Raw genomic sequence first — 25,790 nt, 5'->3', positions numbered from 1 at the left:
TGGTCTGATACTCCTTCCATTTCAATATTATCGCTTGCACAGTGCTCCTTGGGATGTTTAAAGCTTGGGAAATCTTTTTGTATCCAAATCCGGCTTTAAACTTCTTCACAACAGTATCTCGGACCTGCCTGGTGTGTTCCTTGTTCTTCATGATGCTCTCTGCGCTTTTAACGGACCTCTGAGGCTATCACAGTGCAGGTGCATTTATACGGAGACTTGATTACACACAGGTGGATTGTATTTATCATCATTAGTCATTTAGGTCAACATTGGATCATTCAGAGATCCTCACTGAACTTCTGGAGAGAGTTTGCTGCACTGAAAGTAAAGGGGCTGAATAATTTTGCACGCCCAATTTTTCAGTTTTTGATTTGTTAAAAAAGTTTGAAAAATCCAATAAATGTCGTTCCACTTCATGATTGTGTCCCACTTGTTGTTGATTCTTCACAAAAAATACAGTTTTATATCTTTATGTTTGAAGCCTGAAATGTGGCAAAAGGTCGCAAAGTTCAAGGGGGCCGAATACTTTCGCAAGGCACTGTATGTTGAGTACACAGACTGAAAGGGGGTAGGGAGTGGGGCATCATTTTTTGTTATTCTTGATCTCATCTGTTCATCGTTATAATAGCTGAGTATAGAACAGTTTTCATTTATCTTGCTCATCCCAATGAAATCAGGGGGACCCCCATTAGCCTAAAAATATTAACTTGACAGACACACCCCCGATACAGCGTTTCACACTGTTACGCTATATCAGAAACACACTGACAGAACAAAATAATCATCATCCTGAGAATACTTCCAGAACCACCTGAATGTCACTTTACGGCAACTACAGGAAGAGAGGTTAAAGATACAGCATGACACTGTAAGTAGGCCGAAATTAATCAGCTGAATTCTATCATTCATTAGAGAGGGGAGAGAGAGAGAGAGATAGGGATAGAGTTAAATGTTGTCCTCCACTCTCCTCCTCTCATACCTCTCTTCCCTCTTCCCACTCTTCCCTCTCTCCTCCTCTCTTCCTTCTCTTCCCTATCTTCCCTCTCTTCCCTCTCATCTCCTCCCTCTCTTCCCACTCTTCCCACTCTTCCCGCTCTCCTCCTCTCTTCCCGCTCTCCTCCTCTCTTCCCGCTCTCCTCCTCTCTTCCCGCTCTCCTCCTCTCTTCGCGCTCTCCTCCTCTCTTCCCGCTCTCCTCCTCTCTTCCCGCTCTCCTCCTCTCTTCCCTCTCTTCCCTCTCTCCTCCTCTCTTCCCGCTCTCCTCCTCTCTTCCCTCTCTTCCCTCTCTCCTCCTCTCTTCCCTCTCTCCTCCTCTCTTCCCTCCTCTCTTCCCTCTCTCCTCCTCTCATCCCTCTCTCCTCCCTCTCTCCTCCTCTCATCCCACTCTCCTCCTATCATCCCTTTCTCCTCCTATCATCCCTCTCTCATCCCTCTCTCATTCCTCTCTCATCCCTCTCTCCTCCTATCATCCCTCTCTCCTCCTATCATCCCTCTCTCCTCATATCATCCCTCTCTCCTCCTCTCATCCCTCACTCCTCCCTCTCTCCTCCTCTCATCCCCTTCTCCTCCTCTCATCCCACTCTCCTCCTATCATCCCTTTAATCCTCTTATCATCCCTCTCTCCTCCTCTCATCCCTCTCATCATCCCTCTCTCCTCCTCTCATCCCTCTCTTCTCCTCTCATCCCTCTCTCCTTCTCTCATCCCTCTCTCCTCATATCATCCCTCTCTCCTCATATCATCCCTCTCTCCACCTATCATCCCTCTCTCCTCCTCTCTTCATCTCTCCTCCTCTCTCCTCATATCATCCCTCTCTCCTCCTCTCATCCCTCTCTCCTCATACCATCCCTCTCTCCTCATACCATCCCTCTCTCCTATTGGATGTGGATCAGAGAATGTTGTTGTTTCTTGTTGAAGTGACCTATTTCAGAATGTGTGAGAGAGCACGCACACACACACACACACACACACACGCACGATGAGACTGCAGTCAAAGCTAGAGATGGTAGAGATAAACAAACAAAGAGTGTGATATCACTCTGCTCTCCCCTCAGATGTGTGTGTTTGTGTGCGCGTGTGTATCGGTGTGTGTTTGTGTGCGCGTGTGTATCGGTGTGTGTGTGTGTGCGCGTGTGTATCGGTGTGTGTGTGTGTGTGTGTGTGTGTGTGTGTGTGTGTGTGTACTTTGTTTGTTGGGGTATTGTACTGGGAATATCAAGGTGGCAGTTTTCCTGAGTAACCAGAAGGGGGCAGTGGACTCCTCTTCTCTCATTTCACAGAAGACAACATTTTGGGTAGTGCATTTAACTGAATGACCAGTGTATTGTACTAAAAACTGTTACCTTTAAGATATACTATAGAGTTACAGTTTCACATGAAGAAAAGTCATAGAAATGGCTACTAACATGTATTTGCTGTTTTGTTTCTGTATCTGTATTAAGTATTAAGTTCCTCTCTGTCTCTCTTTGCTCTCTGTGTTTCCAGGCTCCAGGTCAGTGGGTGTAGTGGAGTAGAGGCATCCCAGGGAGGAGTGAGATTCTGGGGATGAGAGGTACCTCCTCCCTCCCTGTATCCCGCAGAGAATCAGGAGAACACTGAGACTCACTAACAGGTATGACCAGGGCTTAAAATTCTATTCTCTTTCAATATCCCTATGGATCTAGCGAGCATGAGTATATGGTGTTGGTCTACCATCTTCTCACACAAATGAAAACACCATGTGTTATATTATCAGCTATGTACATGTTTTAGCAATGTAGGCCTACCTTTTGCTTCCCTTGCGCAAATAGCCTACAGCTGTGTCTGTCCGGAGATCACTGGCTTGGGAAACTCTGAGGGCCCAGAATATTTTTTCAATGTTGCAAGTTTGCTAGAGCAACTTCAGGACCAACTAGGTTGATAGTTCATACGATGTTTCAAGTTCCTTGCAGACAGACCATGGGTAGCCAATGTGATTGATAGGATATGTATTTTTATCAGGATATTTACTACCTTCAGGGTGCAATGTTTTTATTGGTTGGCTTCATGTAGGCTATTTTTACATAGTTGGCAATGGCAATAGAAGTTACTTTTAGATTTGTATAATTTTCATTTAGATTTAGATAGACAGTGATTTTGAGATATGAAGACATTATAAATGAAAATGAAACTGTTCCACGAAAATGTGCATATGAAAACCATAACTGGCACGCAGATTGTTAGAAATGGTAAGATAAATTGGCACTTGACATGAAAAGGTCGCCGACCCCTGGTGTAGCCAGTTACTGGCAAGAGAGGATGGTCAGGTCGGGCACAGGTTTTTTCTTCTGGTTATGTTGACCTCCGTCTTGAGTAATTTGTGCGTCTTAATTATTTAATCACAGTGCCCTTAAAGCATCAGACAAGCTCAGTACATGTAGTTGATTTTATTAAAACGCATAGGGTGTGTCTATAGATGAAGAAATACACCCTGAAACATTTTTGACCAATCGAAACAGACAACTTTCTGTCGACCAAGATGTTTTGGGTTCGGGGACAGCCCTAAAATAGTTGTAGTAAGAATAGTAGGGAAAGATAGATAAAAAGGTAAATATGGGTGGTATGTACGATGTTGTTTGCGCTCCAGTGGTTGCTATTTTGTCATGGCAACGGGCCACAAATCTTACTGCTGTGATTGCACATTGTGGTATTTCGCCTAACAAATGGGAGTTTATCATTGGCGAAAAAGTACCCAATTGTAATACTTGAGTAAAATATAGATACCTTAATAGAAAATGATTCAAGTAAAAGTGAAAGTCACCCAGTAAAATACTACTTGAGTAAAAGTCTAAAAGTATTTAGTTTAAAACATACTTAATTATCGAAAGTAAATGGAATCGCTAAAATATACTTAAGTATCAAAAGTAAAAGTATAAATCATTTCAAACCAGATAGCCCGTCTTCTCTTGAGAGCCATGTCTGCCCACGGCAGCCTCTCTCAATAGCAAGGCTATGCTCACTGAGTCTGTACATAGTCAAGGATTTTCTTAATTTAAGGTCAGTCACAGTGGTCAGGTATTCTGCCACTGTGTACTCTCTGTTAGGGCCAAATAGCATACCAGTTTGCTCAGTTTTGTAGTTGTTTCTTTCCATTGTGCCTTTTTGTTTTCTCATGACTTAGTTGGGTCTAATTGTGTTGCTGTCCTGGGGCTCTGTGCGGTCTGTTTGCATTTTTGAACATAACCCAAGTCCGACAAAATCTGCGCAGAAGATCTCTCTCTCCATCTCTCTCTCTCTCTCTCTCTCTGTCTCTGGGAGGCCCGGGACATTGATGAATGTTCTGAGTGTGTGTCTCGGCCACTGGGCTGAAACTGACAGCGGAAGGACCCAGGGATGAAGGATAAGGGTTTACATTCATGTCACGACTTCCACCGAAGTTGTTCCCTCTCCTTGTTCGTGCGGCGTTCGGCGGTCGACGTCACCGGCTTTCTAGCCGCCACCCATCCATGTTTCATTGTTCCTTTTGTTTTGTCTGTTTACACACCTGGTTCCCATCTCATAATTATGTTCCTTATTTAACCCTCTGGTTTCCCTTTCTGTTTTGTGCGTGATTGTCTTTCGTGTATTCCGGTGTGTTGTATTTTGAGTCCTGTTTTGTCCTTGTTTGGAACGGGATTTTGTTACGTTTTGGATTGAGTAAATCAGTGATTGTTACTTTTATCTGTGTCCTGCACCTGACTCCTTCGCTATCTTTTAGATCGACTCTGACAATTCAAGTTAGTGCACATCGATGAATGTGTACTCAGCATTTTAAAAAGAGAACACAAAACCTGTGTCTTATTGCCAGCTCCCATGTTGCACTTTCTGCTTGTTGCACTTTCAACTCTGCTGCTCCAAATTGTATGGTGATAGTGGTGTGTGGTCTACACAGCTGCTGTCCTTTCCTCTTCCCTCTGTCTACATTACCAGGTTTAGCCTCTCTCTCCCCTCCGTACCTCCCTTCCATCGCCTCTCCCCAGCCCAGCTGTTCCCTTCCCCCACTTTGCCCAGGCATTGTAGAGCTGGTCATATCTCTCTCTCTCTCTCTCTCTCTCTCATATATATACAGTGGGGAGAACAAGTATTTGATAACCTGCAAAATCGGCAGTGTTTCCTACTTAAAAAGCATGTAGAGGTCTGTAATTTTTATCATAGGTATCTAAAACAAAAATCCAGAAAATCACATTGTATCAATTTTAAGTAATTAATTTGCATTTTATTGCATGACATAAGTATTTGATACATCAGAAAAGCAGAACTTAATATTTGGTACAGAAACCTTTGTTTGCAATTACAGAGATCATACGTTTCCTGTAGTTTTAGACCAGGTTTGCACACACTGCAGCAGGGATTTTGGCCCACTCCTCCATACAGACCTTCTCCAGATCCTTCAGGTTTCGAGGCTGTCGCTGGGCAATACGGACTTTCAGCTCCTTCCAAAGATTTTGTATTGCGTTCAGGTCTGGAGACTGGCTAGGCCACTCCAGGACCTTGAGATGCTTCTTACGGAGCCACTCCTTAGTTGCGCTGGCTGTGTGTTTCGGGTCGTTGTCATGCTGGAAGACCCAGCCACGACCCATCTTCAATGCTCTTACTGAGGGAGGTTGTTAGCCAAGATCTCGCGATACATGGCCCCATCCATCCTCCCCTCAATACGGTGCAGTCGTCCTGTCCCCTTTGCAGAAAAGCATCCCCAAAGAATGATGTTTCCACCTCCATGCTTCACGGTTGAGATGGTGTTCTTGGGGTTGTACTCATCCTTTAGACCAAAAAGCTCTATTTTTGTCTCATCAGACCACATGCCCTTCTCCTATTTCTCCTCTGGATCATCCAGATGGTCATTGTCAAACTTCAGACGGGCCTGGACATGCGCTGGCTTGAGCAGGGGGACCTTGCGTGCGCTGCAGGATTTTAATCCATGACGGCGTAGTGTGTTACTAATGGTTTTCTTTGAGACTGTGGTCCCAGCTCTCTTCAGGTCATTGACCAGGTCCTGCCGGGTAGTTCTGGGCTGATCCCTCATCTTCCTTATGATCATTGATGCCCACGGGGTGAGATCTTGCATGGAGCCCCAGACCGAGGGTGATTGACCGTCACTTAAAAAGATGAGAGGTCTGTAATTTTCATCATAGGTACACTTCAACTACTAAAAAAAAAAATCCAGAAAATCACATTGTAGGATTTTTAATGAATTTGTTTGCAAATTATGGTGGAAAATAAGTATTTGGTCAATAACAAAAGTTTATCTCAATACTTTGTTATATACCCTTTGTTGGCAATGACAGAGGTCAAACGTTTTTCTGTAAGTCTTCACAAGGTTTTCATAAATTCATTAAATAAATTCATTGTCACGTTCTGACCTTTTATTTCCTTGGTTTTGTATTTATTTAGTATGGTCAGGGCATGAGTTGGGTGGGCAGTCTATGTTTGATTTTCTATGATTTGGGATTTCTATGTTTCGGCCTAGTATGGTTCTCAATCAGAGGCAGGTGTCATTGGTTGTCTCTGATTGAGAATCATACTTAGGTAGCCTGGGTTGCACTGTTTGTTTGTGGGTGATTGTCTATGTTAGTGGCTTGTGTCAGCACAGGTCTCATTTGTAGCGTCACGGTCGTTATTTGTTTATTGTTTTGTATGCCGTGTTCAGTACTTTCTTTATTAAATATTCACTATGAACACATACCACGCCGCGCTTTGGTCCTCTGATCCTTCTCGCCTCTCCTCTTCAGATGAAGAGGAGGACAACCGTGACATTCATCTCTATATGACTTTATATATCTCTCTATATATCTCTCTCTATATATCTCCCTATATCGCTCTATATATCTATATATCTCTTTATATCTCTCTCAATGTCTCTATATATCTCTCTCTATATATCTCCCTATATCGCTCTATATATCTATATATCTCTTTATATCTCTCTCAATGTCTCTATATATCTCTCTCTATATATCTCCCTATATCGCTCTATATATCTATATATCTCTTTATATATCTCTCTCAATGTATATCTCTCTCTCTCTATATATATATATATAGAGAGAGAGAGAAATATATTTCTCTCTATATCCATCTCGCTCTAAATCTCTCTATATATATCTATCTATCTTTATATATCTCTCTATATTCCTCTCTCTCTATATATATATATATATCTCTAAATCTCTCTTTATATCTCTCAATATATATCTCTCTCTCTATATCTATCGCTGTATATCTATTGCTCTCTCTCTCTCTCTCTCTCATATATATATATATGCTATCTATATATCTCTATCTCTCTATGTCTCTCTCTATACATCTCTATATCTCTATCTCTATATCTCTCTCTATATAGCTCCCTCTATATATCGCTCTCTCTTTCCCCCTCTCTCTTTCCCCCTCTCTCTACATCCCTCTCTCTCTACATCTCTCTCTAACTCTCTCTCTAACTCTCTCTCAATAGATATCTCTATCTCTCTCTGTATCTATCTCCCTCTCAATCTCTTTTTTTTTTGCAGAATTCTGCATGCAGAGTCTCAATTTGGTGTTTGTCCCATTTTGTGAATTCTTGGTTGGTGAGCGGACCCCAGACCTCACAACCATAAAGGGCAATGGGTTCTATAACTGATTCAAGTATTTTTAGCCAGATCCTAATTGATATGTCAAATTTTATGTTCCTTTTGATGGCATAGAAGGCCCTTCTTGCCTTGTCTCTCAGATCGTTCACAGCTTTGTGGAAGTTACCTGTGGCTCTGATGTTTAGGCCGAGGTATGTATAGTTTGTGTGCTCTAGTGCAACAGTGTCTAGATTGAATTTGTATTTGTGGTCCTGGCGACTGGACCTTTTTTGGAACACCATTATTTTTGTCTTACTGAGATTTAACCGATTTAACACTTGTTCAAATCAAATCACCAAATCAAATCAAGTTTTATTTGTCACATGCGCTGAATACAACAGGTGTAGTAGACCTTACTGTGGAATGCTGAATACAACAGGTGTAGTAGACCTTACTGTGGAATGCTGAATACAACAGGTGTAGTAGACCTTACTGTGGAATGCTGAATACAACAGGTGTAGTAGACCTTACTGTGGAATGCTGAATACAACAGGTGTAGTAGACCTTACTGTGGAATGCTTACTTACAAGCCCTTAACAAATAATGCAGTTTTAAGAAAATAGAGTTAATCTTATATTTACTAAATAAACTCAAGTAACACAATAAAATAACAATAATGAGGCTATACGGGGGACCGGTACCGAGTCAGTGTGCGGGGGTACAGGTTAGTCGAGGTAATTTGTACATGTAGGTAGGGGTGAAGTGACTATGCATAGATAATCAACAGTGAGTAGCAGCAGTGTAAAAACAAAGGGGGGGTGGTGTCAATGCAAATTGTCCGGGTTGCCAGTTGATTAGTTATTCAGCAGTCTAATGGCTTGGAGGTAGAAGCTGTGTCACGCCCTGACCTTAGTTATCTTTGTTTTCTCTATGATTTTGGTTAGGTCAGGGTGTGACGAGGGTGGTATGTGTGTTTTTGTATTGTCTAGGTGTTTTAACCTGTTTAGGGTTTTTTGTATATCTATGGGGTTTTTCGTTTGTCTAGGTAAATGTAGGTCTATGGTGGCCTGAATTGGTTCCCAATCAGAGGCAGCTGTTTATCGTTGTCTCTGATTGGCCATCTTCCATTTTGGTTTTGTTGGTTATTGTATATGTGTAGTTGCATGTCAGCACTAGTTGTTTATATTGTCACGTTAGTTTAAGTGTCCTTCGTTAAATAAAAGGAAGAATGTATTCTGTATGTGTGACAAGCTGTTAAGAATCCTTTTTGACGTAGACTTGGTGCTCCGGTACAGCTTGTCGTGCGGTAGCAAAGATAACAGTCTATGACTTGGGTGACTGCCTAGTGTTGTTTGTGTACATTGATTTTATAATGTTGTATGTTTTTCCCCCAACACCATTTCCCACCAATTTGTATAGCAGACCCTCATGCCAAATTGAGTCAAGCAAAGTATGAGAAGACTTTGCATTTGTTTTGGTTTGTTTGTCAATTAGGGTGTCCAGGGTGAATATGTGGTCTGCCATACAGTAATTTGGTAAAAGGCCAATTTGATATTTGCTCAGTACATTGTTTTCACTGTGGAAATATACGATTCCGCTGTTAATGATAATGCAGAGGATTTTCCCAAGGTTTCTGACGCATATCCCACAGTAGTTATTGGGGTCAAATTTGTCTCTCTATATCTCCCTCTCTACTGTATATCTCCCTCTCTACTGTATATCTCTCTCTATATATATATATATATCTCGCTATATATAAATATCTCTATATCTCTGTCTATCTCTAGCTCTCTCTATATATCCATCACACTATATATCCATCTCTCTATATCTTTCTCTATTTCTCTCTCTCTATATATCTCTACCCATCCCTCCTTTCTGTCTATCTTGTCTCTCTTCTCTTTCACCATCTATTTCCTCATCTCTCTGATCCATCTTTTTCTCTCTTTCTCTTGTGGAAAAAGACAAAAGAAGAAGAGGGAGATACACAGAGAGGGAAAAGGAGAATGAGTGATGGAGAGGGGAGTGCCCTGCTGGGACTTAATGGAGTTCATTGGTAGAGTAAGAACACCATTCACCAAAAGAGATTTACTGGACAGATTGATTTGTGTGCATGTGTGTGTGCGTGTATGGACACGTGTTAGGTCTTAGCTCTGTCTCTTACATCCAGTTATAATGTAGAGTTGTGTGTCTGAGTGATTTGCAACCTGCTTCCTTCTATTGTTCTGGCCAACACTGGGCCTCTTTTTCCCTCTTTTCTCTTTCTCTCCCTCTCTCTTTCACACCTTTTTCTCTCCCTCTCGCTTTCTCTCTCACACCCTCTTTCTCTCTCCAGCTCTCTCTTTCTCACTTTCTACATCTCTCTCTTTCTCTCTCCATGTCTCTCTTTCTCTCTCCATGTCTCACCCTGTCTCTCTCACACCTTTTTCTCTCCATCTCTCTTTCTCTCTTGCTACATCTCTCTCTTTCTCTCTTGCTACATCTCTCTCCTTCCCTCTTGCTACATCTCTCTCCTTCTCTCTTGCTACCTCTCTCCTCTCTTGCTACATCTCTCTCCTTCTCTCTTGCTACATCTCTCTCTTTCTCTCTCACACTTTTTTCTCTCCATCTCTCTCTCTTGCTACATCTCTCTCTTTCTCTTGCTACATCTCTCTCTTTCTCTTGCTACATCTCTCTTGCTACATCTCTCCCCTTCTCTCTTACTACATCTCTCTCTTTCTCTCTCACACCTTTTTCTCTCCATCTCTCTTGCTACATTACATCTCTCTTTCTCTCTTGCTACATCTCTCTTTCTCTCTTGCTACATCGCTCTCTTTCTCTCTTGCTACATCTCTCTCTTGCTACATCTCTCTCTCTTTCTCTCTTGCTACATCTCTCTTTCTCTCTTGCTACATCTCTCTCTTGCTACATCTCTCTTTCTCTCTTGCTACATCTCTCTTTCTCTCTTGCTACATCTCTCTCTTGCTACATCTCTCTTTCTCTCTTGCTACATCTCTCTCTTTCTCACCCCTTCACCTCCATCCTCTCATCCCTCTTTGCTCCCCTCTCTTCTCTCTTCCTTTCTTTTCTTATTGATGTGATTATTACCTGCTAAGATGGAAACTCCCTGTGACACATATACACACACATATACACATACACGCCAGATACATTGACCACAACTTTCCATCTTGTGTCCTATTTTTAGCGCTGAGAGGTTGCTTATGCTAGCAGTAGGAATGTGCCAAGTCACAGCGTTGAGGTTAGTTCAGCACTCACACCCACCTCACTCCCTCCCTGTTACCAATACCTCATCCGCTTCCTGTTACCAATACCTTTACCAGGTAGAAAGGGAAAGGAACGGTTGCTGGCCGGAAGGAGAAGGTCAGAGCAGGAGAGAGAAAATGGGATGAAGAGACAAAGGGATACAACAAGATAAGTAATGGTGGGATGGAGGAACTTCATTAGACAGGCACATTCTAGTCAGTATACGTCTCTCTCCCACTCTTTTCCTCTCTGTGTCCATCACTCTCTCTACAGCGTTCACTCAATTCTCGTATTTCTTTTCCATGGCAGCTCACAAAGCAATAACACTAGACTGGTTTGGTTCATAGAGGCCAGTGCTGAACACACAGACGCACACTATACTAAAATGTCCACTCATGTAGTCAGTGTGCTCTAATTCTGTGCAGATGGACAATTATACACAGCTGTGTGTGTGTGTGTGTGTGTGTGTGTGTGTGTGTGTGTGTGTGTGTGTGTGTGTGTGTGTGTGTGTGTGTGTGTGTGTGTGTGTGTGTGTGTGTGTGTGTGATGTAACTCTGCTCCCCTCCCTCAGAGTTAATCAAGGTCACATCTCTCTATCTCTCTCTCCTCCTTTTCCCTCCCTCTCTCTCCTCCTTTTCCCTCCCTCTCTCTCCTCCTTTTCCCTCCCTCTCTCTCCTCCTTTTCTCTCCCCCTCTCCCTGTCCTTTCCCCTCCCTTTCTCTCTCCTCCTTTTCCCTCCCTCTCTCTCTGTCCTTTCCCCTCCTCTCTCTCCTCCTTTTCCCTCACTCTCTCTCTGTCATTTCCCCTCCTCTCTCTCCTCCTTTTCTCTCTGTCCTTTCCACTCCTCTCTCTCTGTCCTTTTCCCTCCCTCTCTCTCTGTCCTTTTCCCTCCCTCTCTCTCCTCCTTTTCCCTCCCTCTCTCTCCTCCTTTTTTCTCCCTCTCTCTCCTCCCTTTCTCTCCCTCTCTCTCTGTCCTTTTCCCTCCCTCTCTCTCCTCCTTTTCCCTCCCTCTCTCCTCCTTTTCTCTCCCTCTCTCTCCTCCTTTTCCCTCCCTCTCTCTCCTCCTTTTCCCTCCCTCTCTCTCCTCCTTTTCTCTCCCTCTCTCTCTGTCCTTTTCCCTCCCTCTCTCTCCTCCTTTTCCCTCCCTCTCTCTCCTCCTTTTCCCTCCCTCTCTCTCTGTCCTTTTCCCTCCCTCTCTCTCCTCCTTTTCCCTCCCTATCTCTCCTCCTTTTCCCTCCCTCTCTCTCCTCCTTTTCCCTCCCTCTCTCTCTGTCCTTTTCCCTCCCTCTCTCTCCTCCTTTTCCCTCCCTCTCTCTCCTCCTTTTCTCTCCCTCTCTCCTCCTTTTCCCTCCCTCTCGCTCCTCCTTTTCCCTCCCTCTCTCTCCTCCTTTCCTCTCCCTCTCTCTCTGTCCTTTTCCCTCCCTCTCTCTCCTCCTTTTCCCTCCCTCTCTCTCCTCCTTTTCCCTCCCTCTCTCTCCTCCTTTTCTCTCCCTCTTTCTCTCTGTCCTTTTCCCTCTCTCTCTCTCTGTCCTTTTCCCTCCCTCTCTCCTCCTTTTCCCTCCCTCTCTCTCCTCCTTTTCCCTCCCTCTCTCTCCTCATTTCCCCTCCCTCTCTCTCCTCCTTTCCCCTCCCTCTCGCTCTGTCCTTTCCCCTCCTCTCTCTCCTCCTTTTCCCTCCCTTTCTCTCTGTCCTTTCCCCTTGTCTCTCTCCTCCTTTTCCCTCCCTCTCTCTCTGTCCTTTTCCCTCCCTCTCTCTCTGTCGTTTTCCCTCCCTCTCTCTCCGTCGTTTTCCCTCCCTCTCTCTCTGTCCTTTTCCCTCCCTCTCTCTCTGTCCTTTTCCCTCCCTCTCTCTCTGTCCTTTTCCCTCCCTCTCTCTCTGTCCTTTTCCCTCCCTCTCTCTGTCCTTTTCCCTCCCTCTCTGTCCTTTTCCCTCCCTCTCTCTCCTCCTTTTCCCTCCCTCTCTCTCCTCCTTTTCCCTCCCTCTCTCTCTGTCCTTTTCCCTCCCTCTCTCTCTGTCCTTTTCCCTCCCTCTCTCTCTGTCCTTTTCCCTCCCTCTCTCTCTGTCCTTTTCCCTCCCTCTCTCTCCTCCTTTTCCTTCCCTCTCTCTCCTCCTTTTCCCTCCCTCTCTCTCTGTCCTTTCCCCTCCTCTCTCTCCTCCTTTTCCCTCCCTCTCTCTCCTCCTTTTCCGTCCCTCTCTCTCTGTCCTTTCCCCTCCTCTCTCTCCTCCTTTTCCCTCACTCTCTCTCTGTCATTTCCCCTCCTCTCTCTCCTCCTTTTCCCTCCCTTTCTCTCTGTCCTTTCCACTCCTCTCTCTCCTCCTTTTCCCTCCCTCTCTCTCCTCCTTTTTTCTCCCTCTCTCTCCTCCCTTTCTCTCCCTCTCTCTCTGTCCTTTTCCCTCCCTCTCTCTCCTCCTTTTCCCTCCCTCTCTCTCCTCCTTTTCTCTCCCTCTCTCTCCTCCTTTTCCCTCCCTCTCTCTCCTCCTTTTCCCTCCCTCTCTATCCTCCTTTTCTCTCCCTCTCTCTGTCCTTTTCCCTCCCTCTCTCTCCTCATTTTCCCTCCCTCTCTCTCCTCCTTTTCCATCCCTCTCTCTCCTCCTTTTCCCTCCCTCTCTCTCTGTCCTTTTCCCTCCCTCTCTCTCCTCCTTTTCCCTCCCTCTCTCTCCTCCTTTCCCTCCCTCTCTCTCCTCCTTTTCCCTACCTCTCTCTCTGTCCTTTTCCCTCCCTCTCTCTCCTCCTTTTCCCTCCCTCTCTCTCCTCCTTTTCTCTCCCTCTCTCTCCTCCTTTTCCCTCCCTCTCTCTCCTCCTTTTCCCTCCCTCTCTCTCCTCCTTTTCCCTCCCTCTCTCTCCTCCTTTTCTCTCCCTCTTTCTCTCTGTCCTTTTCCCTCTCTCTCTCTCTGTCCTTTTCCCTCCCTCTCTCCTCCTTTTCCCTCCCTCTCTCTCCTCCTTTTCCCTCCCTCTCTCTCCTCATTTCCCCTCCCTCTCTCTCCTCCTTTCCCCTCCCTCTCGCTCTGTCCTTTCCCCTCCTCTCTCTCCTCCTTTTCCCTCCCTCTCTCTCTGTCCTTTTCCCTCCCTCTCTCTCTGTCGTTTTCCCTCCCTCTCTCTCTGTCCTTTTCCCTCCCTCTCTCTCTGTCCTTTTCCCTCCCTCTCTCTCTGTCCTTTTCCCTCCCTCTCTCTCTGTCCTTTTCCCTCCCTCTCTCTGTCCTTTTCCCTCCCTCTCTCTCCTCCTTTTCCCTCCCTCTCTCTCCTCCTTTTCCCTCCCTCTCTCTCTGTCCTTTTCCCTCCCTCTCTCTCTGTCCTTTTCCCTCCCTCTCTCTCTGTCCTTTTCCCTCCCTCTCTCTCTGTCCTTTTCCCTCCCTCTCTCTCCTCCTTTTCCCTCCCTCTCTCTCTTCCTTTTCCCTCCCTCTCTCTCTGTCCTTTTCCCTCCCTCTCTCTCCTCCTTTTCCCTCCCTCTCTCTCCTCCTTTTCCCTCCCTCTCTCTCTCTGTCCTTTTCCCTCCCTCTCTCTCCTCCTTTCCCTCCCCTCTCTCTCTCTGTCCTTTTCCCTCCTCCTCTCTCCTCCTTTTCCCTCCCTCTCTCTCTGTCCTTTTCCCTCCCTCTCTCTCTGTCCTTTTCCCTCCCTCTCTCTCCTCCTTTTCCCTCCCTCTCTCTCCTCCTTTTCCCTCCCTTTCTCTCCTCCTTTTCCCTCCCTCTCTCTGTCCTTTTCCCGCCCTCTCTCTCCTCCTTTTCCCTCCCTCTCTCTGTCCTTTTCTCTCCCTCTCTCTCTGTCCTTTTCCCCCTCTCTCGCTGTCCTTTTCCCTCCCTCTCTCTCTGTCCTTTTCCCTCTCTCTCTCTGTCCTTTTCCCTCCCTCTCTCTCCTCCTTTCCCCTCTCTCTCTGTCCTTTTCCCCCTCTCTCGCTGTCCTTTTCCCTCCCTCTCTCTCTGTCCTTTTCCCTCTCTCTCTCTGTCCTTTTCCCTCCCTCTCTCTCTGTCCTTTTCCCTCCCTCTTTCTCTGTCCTTTTCCCTCCCTCTCTCTCTGTCCTTTTCCCTCCCTCTCTCTCCTCCTTTTCCCTCCCTCTCTCTCTGTCCTTTTCCCTCCCTCTCTCTCTGTCCTTTTCCCTCCCTCTCTCTCCTCCTTTTCCCTCCCTCTCTCTCTGTCCTTTTCCCTCCCTCTCTCTCTGTCCTTTTCCCTCCCTCACTCTCTGTCCTTTTCCCTCCCTCTCTCTCTGTCCTTTTCCCTCCCTCTCTCTGTCCTTTTCCCTCCCTCTCTCTGTCATTTTCCCTCCCTCTCTCTCTGTCCTTTTCCCTCCCTCTCTCTCCTCCTTTTCCCTCTCTCTCCTCCTTTTCCCTCCCTCTCTCTCGGTCCTTTTCCCTCCCTCTCTCTCGGTCCTTTTCCCTCCCTCTCTCTCGGTCCTTTTCCCTCCCTCTCTCTCGGTCCTTTTCCCTCCCTCTCTCTCTGTCCTTTTCCCTCCCTCTCTCTCTGTCCTTTTCCCTCCCTCTCTCTCCTCCTTTTCCCTCCCTCTCTCTCCTCCTTTTCCCTCCCTCTCTCTCTCTGTCCTTTTCCCTCCCTCTCTCTCTCTGTCCTTTTCCCTCCCTCTCTCTCCTCCTTTTCCCTCCCTCTCTCTCTCTGTCCTTTTCCCTCCCTCTCTCTCCTCCTTTCCCCTCCCTCTCTATCTCTCTCTCTATCCTTTTCCCTCCCTCTCTCTCTCCATCTCTTTCTCTCTGTTTCTCCATTGTTCCCCTGTTGCCACTGTAATTCCTAAATGTAGAGCCTGTTTGATAATGAAAACAGTCCGTGTTATTATTTACTGTGCAGGGCAGCTGCTGGAGAGGTAGTCCCATAGGTAGTCCCACACACATACACACATCTCACAAACACATGCACATGCTGCACATGCACACAGAGAGAGAGGATCAAATGGAAAATGACATGAGAAGGGAGAAGTGATTTTGATATCTGAATGAAGGTTTATGATTTATTTCAGTAGGCCGATGGTACATTCATGAATATTAACATCAATTCAATCTAGTCCCCCAGATCTGCAGGACCATCATATGAGGATGAGTGGATAGAGAGTTTACTGTGATAATCCAGTTACCAACACAGCCTTTGACTGGGACAGGATTTCTCATCAGTGACTGAAGGGGTTATTAAAGCTGGTTAAACGGATAGGGTAGTTCACCCCCAAAATAAAGGTTTGAGACAGTCAGAGGTAGAACAAGAGACATAGAAAGAGAGAGAAAAAAATGAACAACAATGACAAATGGTTTGATGAAGAATGCAAAAACCTAAGAAAGAAATTGAGAAACCTATCCAACCAAAAACATAGAGACCTAGAAACCCTGAGTCTATTCACTATGGTGAATCACAAAAACAATACACTACGGAAAAAGAAGGAACATCACATCAGAAATCAGCTCAATGTAATGAAAGAATTGGAAAACACTAAACAAGCAACAAAATTAAGAGTTACCTATCCGAAACAGAGATGTGTGGATAAACCACTTCTCCAATCTTTGTGGCTCTATAACAAAGAACAAACAGCAAAAACATGATCAAATACAAATCTTAGAATCAACTATTAAATACTTCCAGAACCCACTGGATTCTCCAATTACATTGAATGAACTACATAGACAAAATAAAAACCCTCCAACTTAAAAAGGCCTTTGGTGTTGATGGTATCCTCAATGAAATGATAAAATGTACAGACAACAAATTCCAATTGGCTATACTAAAACTCTTTAACATCATTCTCAGCTCTGGCATCTTCCCCAATATTTAGAACCAAGGACTGATAACCCCAATCCACCAAAAATGTGACAAATTTGACCCCAATAACTACCGTGGGATATGCGCCAACAGCCACCTTGGGAAAGTCTTCTGCATTATCATTAACAGCAGACTCTTGCATTTCCTCAGGAAAAACAATGTACTGAGCAAATGTCGAATAGTCTTTTTAACAAATTACCGTACAACATACCATGTATTCACCCTGCACACCCTAATTGACAAACAAACCAAAACAAAGGTAAAGCTTTTGACTCCATATGACATGAGTGTCTGCTATACAAATTTATGGAAATTGGCAAAAAACACACTTCTTTCCACATGGCCGTTTGGTAAATCTCAGTAAGACAAAAATAATGGTGTTCTGAAAAGGTCCAGCTGCCACGACCACAAATACGAATTTCATCTAGACATCTTTGACCAAGAGCACACAAAAAAGTATACATACCTCGGCCTAAACATCAACACCACAGTAACTTCCTCAAAGCTGTGAACGATCTTAGAGACAAGGGCCTTCTTTGCCATTAAAAGGAACACAAAATGTGACATACCAGTTAGGATCTAGCTAAAAATACTTGAATCAGTTATAGAACCCATTGCCCTTTATAGTTGTGAGGTTTGGGGTCCGCTCACCAACCAAGAATCCACAAAATGGGACAATCACCAAATTGAGACTCTGCATGCAGAATTCTGCTAAAATACCCTCCGGGTACAACGTAAAACATCAAATAATGCAGAGCAGAATTAGGCCGATACCCACTAATTATCAAAATCCTGAAAATAGCAGTTAAATTCTACAACCACCTAAAAGGAAGCAATTTCAAAACCTTCCATAACAAAGCCATCACCTATAGAGAGATGAACCTGGGGAAGATTCCTCTAAGCAAGCTGGTCCTGGGGCTCTGTTCACAAACACAAACAGACCCCACAGAGCCCCAGGACAGCAACACAATTAGACCCCACACAGCCCCAGGACAGCAACACAATTAGACCCAATCAAATCATGAGAAAACAAAAATGTATTTACTTGACACAAAAAATTACATAAAACAGAGCAGACTAGAATGTAATTTGGCCCTAAACAGAGAGCACACAGTGGCAGAATACCTGACTACTGTGACTGACCCAAAATTAAGGAACACTTTGACTCAGTGAGCATAGCCTTGCTATTGAGAAAGGTTGCCGTAGGCAGACCTGGCTCTCAAGAGAAGACAGGCTATGTGCACACTGCCCACAAAATGAGGTGGAAACTGAGCTGCACTTCCTAACCTCCTGCCCAATGTGTGACCGTGTTAGAGACACAAAGAATTCCAAAACAAATCCAACTTGATAAACTCCCATATCTACTGGGTGAAATACCACATTGTGCAATCACAGCAGCAAGATTTGTGACCTGTTGCCACAAGAAAAGGGCAACCAGTGAAGAACAAATACCATTTATTTATTTTCGCTTTTGTACTTTACCTATTTGCACATCGTTACGACACTGTATAAATACATAATATGACATTTGAAATGTCTTTATTCTTTTGGAACTTTTGTGAGTTTGTTTACTGTACATTTTTTTTATTGTTTAAATCACTTTAGTTTATTATCTATTTCACTTGCTTTGGCAACGTAAACATATGTTTCCCATGCCAATAAAGCATGGAAAACATTACATTGAAAATGTAATTGAGAGAAAGAAGAGCGAAGAAAGAAACAGGGGAAAGCTGAGTGTGAGAGAGAAAGGCAGGGGGGCCAACAAACAAAGTGAGAGAGCAGAGAGAGGAGGGGAGTGGAGGAGGGGAATGGAGGAGGGGTGGAGGGGAAGGAGGCGGTGCTAAGAAAGACAGCAGGGAAGGAAGGAGAGCAGAGCAGAGGAAAAGAGAAGACTGAAGAGGAGAAGGAAAGAGGGCTTCCCTTCAAGACTCCTCACAGTGGTCTGTGAAAGAAAGGAACGTTAGAGGAGAGGAGAACAAGGGAGGAGAAAGAGAGAGGAGCAGAGGAGGATTTGAATCAGCGAACTGGGACTGTAGTGATTTTCTTAAGGAGAGACGGAGACAAGCGGAGGCAGCGATGCAGCGATTTCACGGGGGTGAGTGTGTGTGTTTGTGTGTGCAAGCCAAAGCATGGCACATGATCAAAGTTACTCTGATGTGTGTGTGTGTGTGTGTGTGTGTGTGTGTGTGTGTGTGTGTGTGTGTGTGTGTGTGTGTGTGTGTGTGTGTGTGTGTGTGTGTGTGTGTGTTCACGTGCATTTCATTTTGTGCGTGCTTAGAAAATATTTTATATTTTCTCTGTTTAGAGAATCTAAGTTCCTCATGGAAACTTTAGGCACTCAAGGTGGTGTGGAAAAGCTGCTGTTGAAGTTCTATCAATGGAAGGTGTGTGTGTGTGTGTGTTTGTGTGTAACCTGCTCAAACAGAAACACAGGAAACTACTGTGGAAATGGCACAGTAAGCCAGGCTGTTTCAGCCAAATGCAGCAATTGCAGCCTGGCTGGCAGTACGGGCTGAGTCTAGATCACTTGATACTGGAGTTTGTATGGGGACAGATCCACAATTACTACAACTCTGAACAGACCTCCAGTCAGTTGTTGGGTGTTATTCTGGGGTCCAGTTCTATAGTAACTCTGATGTGTGTGTGGGTGGGTCTTAAGTGAAGGGTGGGTGTTTGGGGATGGTTTAAGGGCTAAACTGGGGGGTTTGGGGTAAAGTTTAGGTGGGGCGAAGGGGGATTTTGGGGAGATGGGGCTCAGGATTTTGGGGTAACGGTTTAGAGTAGGGGGAGGTGAGGTGGGTTTTTGGGAGAGAAGACAGATTTCGGGAGACTGGGGATTATATTGGATTATTGATATTCAGCAATCTGTTTATTGGCTGTAGGTTATTCATCTGTGGTCTGTGTTACTGAGGTTTTAACTGGATAACATCTATCACCCCTCTGTCTGACAGCTGGCTGGGAGAAATTCAGTCTGTCCACACACACACAAACACACACACTGTGTCTGGGTGAGAGAGTAGATCACAGAACTAGTCCTTGTTGTTTAGTCTTCTCTATAATTAGCAGTTTCTTCATCATAGGAACATTGTCATTTCTCCTTTGTGTTGTTATGAATGATGTGTCACTGTGTCACTGTCAGCACATTTGGCAGAGTTTTCACTGCAGCTATCTTGTGTAGCCTGGTTAAACCAATGTAAATACTGAGCTCACCATTGATTCATTTCAACAACAGAGAATCTGTTTCAGATTCTAGGCTATATAAGTACATCTCAACCTCATATTCTAGCTTTTTGTTTGGCCACATAGAGGTTGATGATCTGAGGCATTCTACACAATTATAGAGTGAGTGAATGTAATATACTGTAATTGTATAGACCGGTTCAACTGTGATTAGGGTGATGGCATATTTCTGTGAGACAAGATGTCAGGATGGAAAGAAACAAGGGATTAAAGAGAGACAGGCAGAGATAAGGTGAGAGTGTCAGAGAGAGGAAGGAGATAGAGCATGGCCTTGCTATTGAGAAAGGTCGCCGTAGGCAGACCTGGCTCTCAAGAGAAGACAGGCTATGTGCACACTGGCCACAAAATGAGGTGGAGACTGAACTTCCTCAGCTCCTACCAAATGTACTGTGTGACTGACCATATTAGAGACACAAAAAATTAGAAAACAAATCCAATTTTGATTAACTCCCATATCTACTGGGTGAAATACCACAGTGTGCCATCACAGCAGCAAGATTTGTGACCTGTTGCCACAAGGGCAACCAGTGAAGAACAAACACCATTGTAAATACAACCGATATTTATTTATTTTCCCTTTTGTACTTTAACCATTTGCACATCGTTACAACACTGTATAAATACATATGACATTTGAAATGTCTTTATTCTTTTGGAACTTGTGTGAGTTTAATATTTACTGTTATTGTTTATTTCAATTTTGTTCATTATCCATTTCACTTGCTTTGGCAATGTAAACATGTTTCCCATGCCAATAAAGCCCCTTAAATTGAAAGGAATTGATAGACAAAGCGAGAGACCGGGTTGGGGAGACAGGACAGAGAAAGAGATGGACAGGATGGTTACCTCATAGACTTTGGATCAAAACAGATGAGGTAAATGTGTGTCACATGTTGCAGGTCTCAAAACCCTTTCCATATTGACCCAATGTTGACTCATGCGCTCAGAGTGTGTGTGTGTGTGTGTGTGTGTGTGTGTGTGTGTGTGTGTGTGAGAGCGGCTTGTTGGATGACAGGGGCCAGGGTCGGTTAAAGTTTGTTCACACGTCATCACACTTGTTTGACTCTAACCACGGGGAGATGTGAGATCAGCTCCATTTAGTTTTTTCTTCCCTCCCGAAACCTCCAAATCCCTCATGACCTATTCCCCATTGTCCCTCCTCTCCCTTCTGACTCTCTCATTTTCTCTGTTATTTTCCATTTGTTCTGTTGACCCCTGTGCCAGGCCTTCACAGTGCATTCAGAAAGGTTTGAATACGCATTCCACATGTTGTGATACAGCCGGAATTCAACATGGATTGAAACGATTTGATTTCACAACCATCTACACGCTGTGTTTTCCATACCACTCTGTTCACCCCTCACTCTATCCACCCTCATCCCTCCTGCCCCCAATCATTCCACCCTGCCCTCCATCCACCCTACCCACCATCCTCCTCTCAGGCAATTAGAGTTAGTGACAGTACTGTCTGTCTTTTCGTGTGTGTATTTAATCACTTTTCTGCACCTTGTGGTTTCCCCCTACTCTCAGACTCTCTATGATGGGATAGCCTGAATTATACACTACCTGACACAGTTTGAGGCAGCACAGCTTGTAAACGCTAGTATGAAATACATTTTCCTGTTTGTGGGTGTGCACGTGTGTGTGTGTCTGATCTTACCAACTATGCATTCTGCTTGAAGTCAGCAGCGAGGAAACTGCTAATGATTAATTGAATGATTGTTTTACTGTCTCGGTGTCTCGTTCCCTCTTCAGAGGCGTGCGTCACAACTCACTCTCCGTGAAGTGAAAGGTATGGACTGTAGATGCGAGTAAGGATGACAAAAGGCAGAGAATTGTAACGTTTACAAGGAATTTATTCCATCACACGGTAAATTTGGGGAAAAGGGGCAGGACGGAACCAAAGTAAATCTCAAAGCCCCCTCTCCTACCTTACCTGCCTAACCACTACTTACCTAATTTAGCACCACCCGGTGCCCTAACCAAAACACAGGGGGTGGTCCGCCCAGGTCTTACCTAGTGTGCCTAGACAGGGAATATACTACAGGTATACTGTATGTATGCCCGCGGGCCTCTTGCCTAAGCACTCCCTAGGTGCCTTCCCCTTACCCCCTGGGAAAAAATGAAACGGAATATTATAAACAATTTCACAAACACACTGAGAAACACAGGACATCAAATAGGCTCTGACTGAGCAACAAACTCACACAGAACATACCAAAGCTGCTCCAATCTACAACAAACATAGTACATACGAACTGCCTGAGAAACAACCAACATATGCTATAACCCCCGGCCATCAGCCTCCTCTCCCGGCCATCAGCCTCCTCTCCTGGCCATCAGCCTCCTCTCCCAGCAAATTAACTTCCTTCTGAACAGAACACTGGCTTTTATATAGCTTCAGAAGGAATGGGTAATTGGAGACAGCTGCGTCCTGACGAGGGGGCGGGGTCAGCTCTCCAATTAGCCAATTAGCTGCTTGGGGGGGATTTCAGGAAGCCATCCTGAAACACACACCTAACAAACCACAACACAGAAACTGGGGAACGTAACACTCGGTAACATAACTTAAGTCCTTTATTGAAAACCTTGACTTTGCTGTGCAGAAACAGGAGACATTTTGAATCTCTGTGAGTGTGGCCTAGTTTCTCCTGCTGAAGCCTGGATATGGTAGTTATCCTCTTTCCAGATGCAGGGCTCTGTTACTGGGCTTCCCTATTATTTTTCTCCCCCCTCCTCTTATTCATGAAAAAGTGAGATTGGATTTAGAGTGAGATAACAAACAAAAAAACACCATTGTCTTTGTCATCTTTAACTCTTAAACAATAGCTGTCCACTTACTATAGAAACAACTCCTCAGGAAGGAAGGAGAGTTTTGGAGGGAAGTTTTGTTTATCCCCTCACTTTTTGTTCCTTTTGTCTCTCGTTCTTTGAGCTCCTCGTCAATCGCTGTCAGACTAATCAGGGTTGGCTGTAAAAGTGAACAAACCAAACAATAGGGGATCACCTCAACTAGTATACAACAGTGTGAGCTACTTTTCCCATTGGCTTACAGCAACAGAACAACACAGTCAATGTAGCTGAGGCTTTTGTTCCAGACCAGTACCAACACACTGGATTCAACTAATCCAGATGTTGATGAGGAGGTACCAACACACTGGATTCAACTAATCCAGATGTTGATGAGGAGGTACCAACACACTGGATTCAACTAATCCAGATGTTGATGATGAGTTGAATCAGATGTTCTGGACTGTGATATCATTAGTTAGCTGGACCTGTCATATCCATCTCATTCTCTCCGTTGTACAGGGGGGCAACGAGGAGTGATAGGCATCTAGGGGCAGTGTCAAGGGGTTGATTAGGGAGTGGCGTCTGATGGACAGTAGCAGGCTGGCAGAGTCTCTCCACACACACACACCACTAACAGTATTCATATTATCCCTGATGTCCCTGATAAATAACGATTAGTGGTTGGAAATTCACACTGGAATTCCGAAATTTACGAAAAGACAACTGGCAAGAGGAAACTCAGCAATTTCCCCTCACAATGCCTTCCCTCCTCATTCCCAGACCAGACAGACAGACAGACCAGACAGACAGAAATGATAGACAGACCAGATAGACAGACCAGACCAGACAGAAATGATAGACAGACCAGACAGACCAGACAGGCCAGACCAGGCAGACCAGACAGACAGGCCAGACCAGACAGAAATGATAGACAGACCAGATAGACAGACCAGACCAGACAGACCAGACCAGACAGACCAGACTAAATCAGATCAGACAAGACCAGACAGGCCAGCCAGACAGAAATGATAGACAGACCAGACAGACAAGACCAGACCAGAGACAGAAATGATAGACAGACCAGATCAGACAGACTAACAGATCAGACCAGACAGACCAGACAGACCAGGCCAGAAATGATACAGACCAGATAGACAGACCATACAGACAAGACCAAACCAGAGACAAAAATGATAGACAGACCAGACAGACCAGATCAGACAAACCAAACAGACCAGACAGACAGACCAGATCAGACAACCCAAACAGACCAGACAGACAAGACCAGACATACAAGACCAGACAGGCCAGACAGACCAGACAGGCCAGACCAGACCAGACAGACCAGACAGAAATGATAGACAGACCAGAGAGACAGACCAGACACACCAGACAGGACAGACCAGACCAGACAAAAATGATAGACAGACCAGATAGACAGACCAGATCAGACAAACCAGACCAGACAGACAGACAACCCAAACAGACCAGACAGACATACAGACAAAACCAGACCAGACAGACCAGACAGACAAGACAGAAATGATAGACAGACCAGACAGACCATACAGACAAGACCAGACCAGAGACATAAATGATAGACAGACCAGACAGACAGACCAGATCAGACAAACCAAACAAACCAGACCAGACAGACAGACAACCCAAACAGACCAGACAGACATACAGACAAAACCAGACCAGACAGACCAGACAGACAAGACAGAAATGATAGACAGACCAGACAGACCAGACAGACCAGACGGGCCAGACCAGACACACCAGACATAACAGACCAGACAGACCATACAGACAAGACCAGACCAGACAGACAGACAGACCAGACCAGATAGACAGATCAGACAGACCATACAGACCAGACCAGACAGACAGACAGACCAGACAAGACCAGACCAGATAGACAGACCAGACAGAAATTATACAGACCAGACAAGACACACCAGACAGAACAGACCAGACAAGACCAGACCAGATAGATAGACCAGACTAGACCAGACTAAATAAACAGAAATTATAGACCAGATCAGACAGACAGACCAGACAGGCCAGAACAGACAGACTAGACCAGACAGACAGACCAGACAATACATGCCAGACAGACTAGACCAGATCAGACAGACCAGATCAGACAGAACATACCAGATAGACAGACCAAATCAGACCAAATCAGACAGACCAAACAGACCAGATCAGACAAGACCAGACCAGACAGGCTAGACCAGACAAGACCAGACAGAAATGATAGACAGACCAGACCAAACAGACAGACAAGACCAGATAGACAGAAAGGATAGACAGACCAGACCAGACAGACCAGACCAGCTGACTAAGGACCAACTGTAAACCTCATCTGCCCCAGAGCTGTCTCCTACTGTATTCCTTATGGCCACACCCACAGACTAAATAACATGGAACATAATAGAATAAAGTGTAATAGATTAATATACACACACATGGCCAAAGGTATGTGGACACCTGCTCGTCGAGCATCTCATTCCTAAATCATGGGCATTAATATGGAGTTGGTCCCTCCTTTGCTGCTAAAACAGCCTCCACTCTTCTGCGAAGGCTTTCCACTAGATGTTGGAGTATTGCTGCTGGGACTTGCTTCCATTCAGCCACAAGAGCATTAGAGAGCCGGGCAATGATGTTTGTGGATTAGGCCTGGCTCACAGTCGGCGTTCCAATTCATCCCAAAGGTGTTCGATGGGGTTGAGGTCAGGGCCCTGTGCAGGATAGTCAAGTTCTTCCACGACAAACCATTTCTGTATGGACCTCGCTTTGTGCACGGGGGCATTCTCATGCTGAAACAGGAAAGGGCTAGACCCAAACATTTGCCACAAAGTTGGAAGCACATAATTGTCTAGAATGTCATTGTATGCTGTAGTGTTAAGATTTCCCTTCACTGGAATGAAGGGGCCTTGCCCTAACCATGGAAAACAGCCCCAGACCATTATTCCTCCTCCACCAAATTTTACAGTTTGCACTATGCATTCTCCTGGCATCTGCCAAACCCAGATTTGTCTGTCGGCTGCCAGATGGTGAAGCGTGATTCATCATTCCAGAGAACGCATTTCCACTGCTCCAAAGTCAAATGGCGGCGAGCTTTACACCACTCCAGCCAACGCTTGGCATTGCACATGGTGATCTTAGGCTTGTGAGTGGCTGCTCAGCCATGGAAAACCATTTCATGAAGCTCCCGACGAACAGT

General features: G+C 45.0%; 1 protein-coding gene across 3 annotated transcripts in view; it reads left to right on the top strand.

Annotated features, from left to right (window-relative positions):
* LOC139413359 (leucine zipper putative tumor suppressor 2 homolog) overlaps positions 1 to 25,790 on the top strand; it is a 98,340-nt gene that overhangs the window by 43,084 nt on the left and 29,466 nt on the right. The window contains exon 2 of one of the 3 annotated variants that reach the window (XM_071160641.1): positions 2,481 to 2,607. The gene's annotated coding sequence lies outside the window, so the exon portion shown is untranslated. Of the gene's footprint in view, positions 1 to 2,480; positions 2,608 to 10,934; positions 10,996 to 18,288; positions 18,621 to 25,790 lie in introns of those variants that run through there. The other 2 variants (XM_071160650.1, XM_071160631.1) reach the window with 2 other exon arrangements.

This window comes from Oncorhynchus clarkii, chromosome 1, assembly GCF_045791955.1.
Source record: "Oncorhynchus clarkii lewisi isolate Uvic-CL-2024 chromosome 1, UVic_Ocla_1.0, whole genome shotgun sequence".
NCBI classification, from domain to species: domain Eukaryota; kingdom Metazoa; phylum Chordata; class Actinopteri; order Salmoniformes; family Salmonidae; genus Oncorhynchus; species Oncorhynchus clarkii.
The sequence above is the reverse complement of the archived record's forward strand: the minus strand, read 5'-3'. Positions and strand labels throughout refer to the sequence as shown.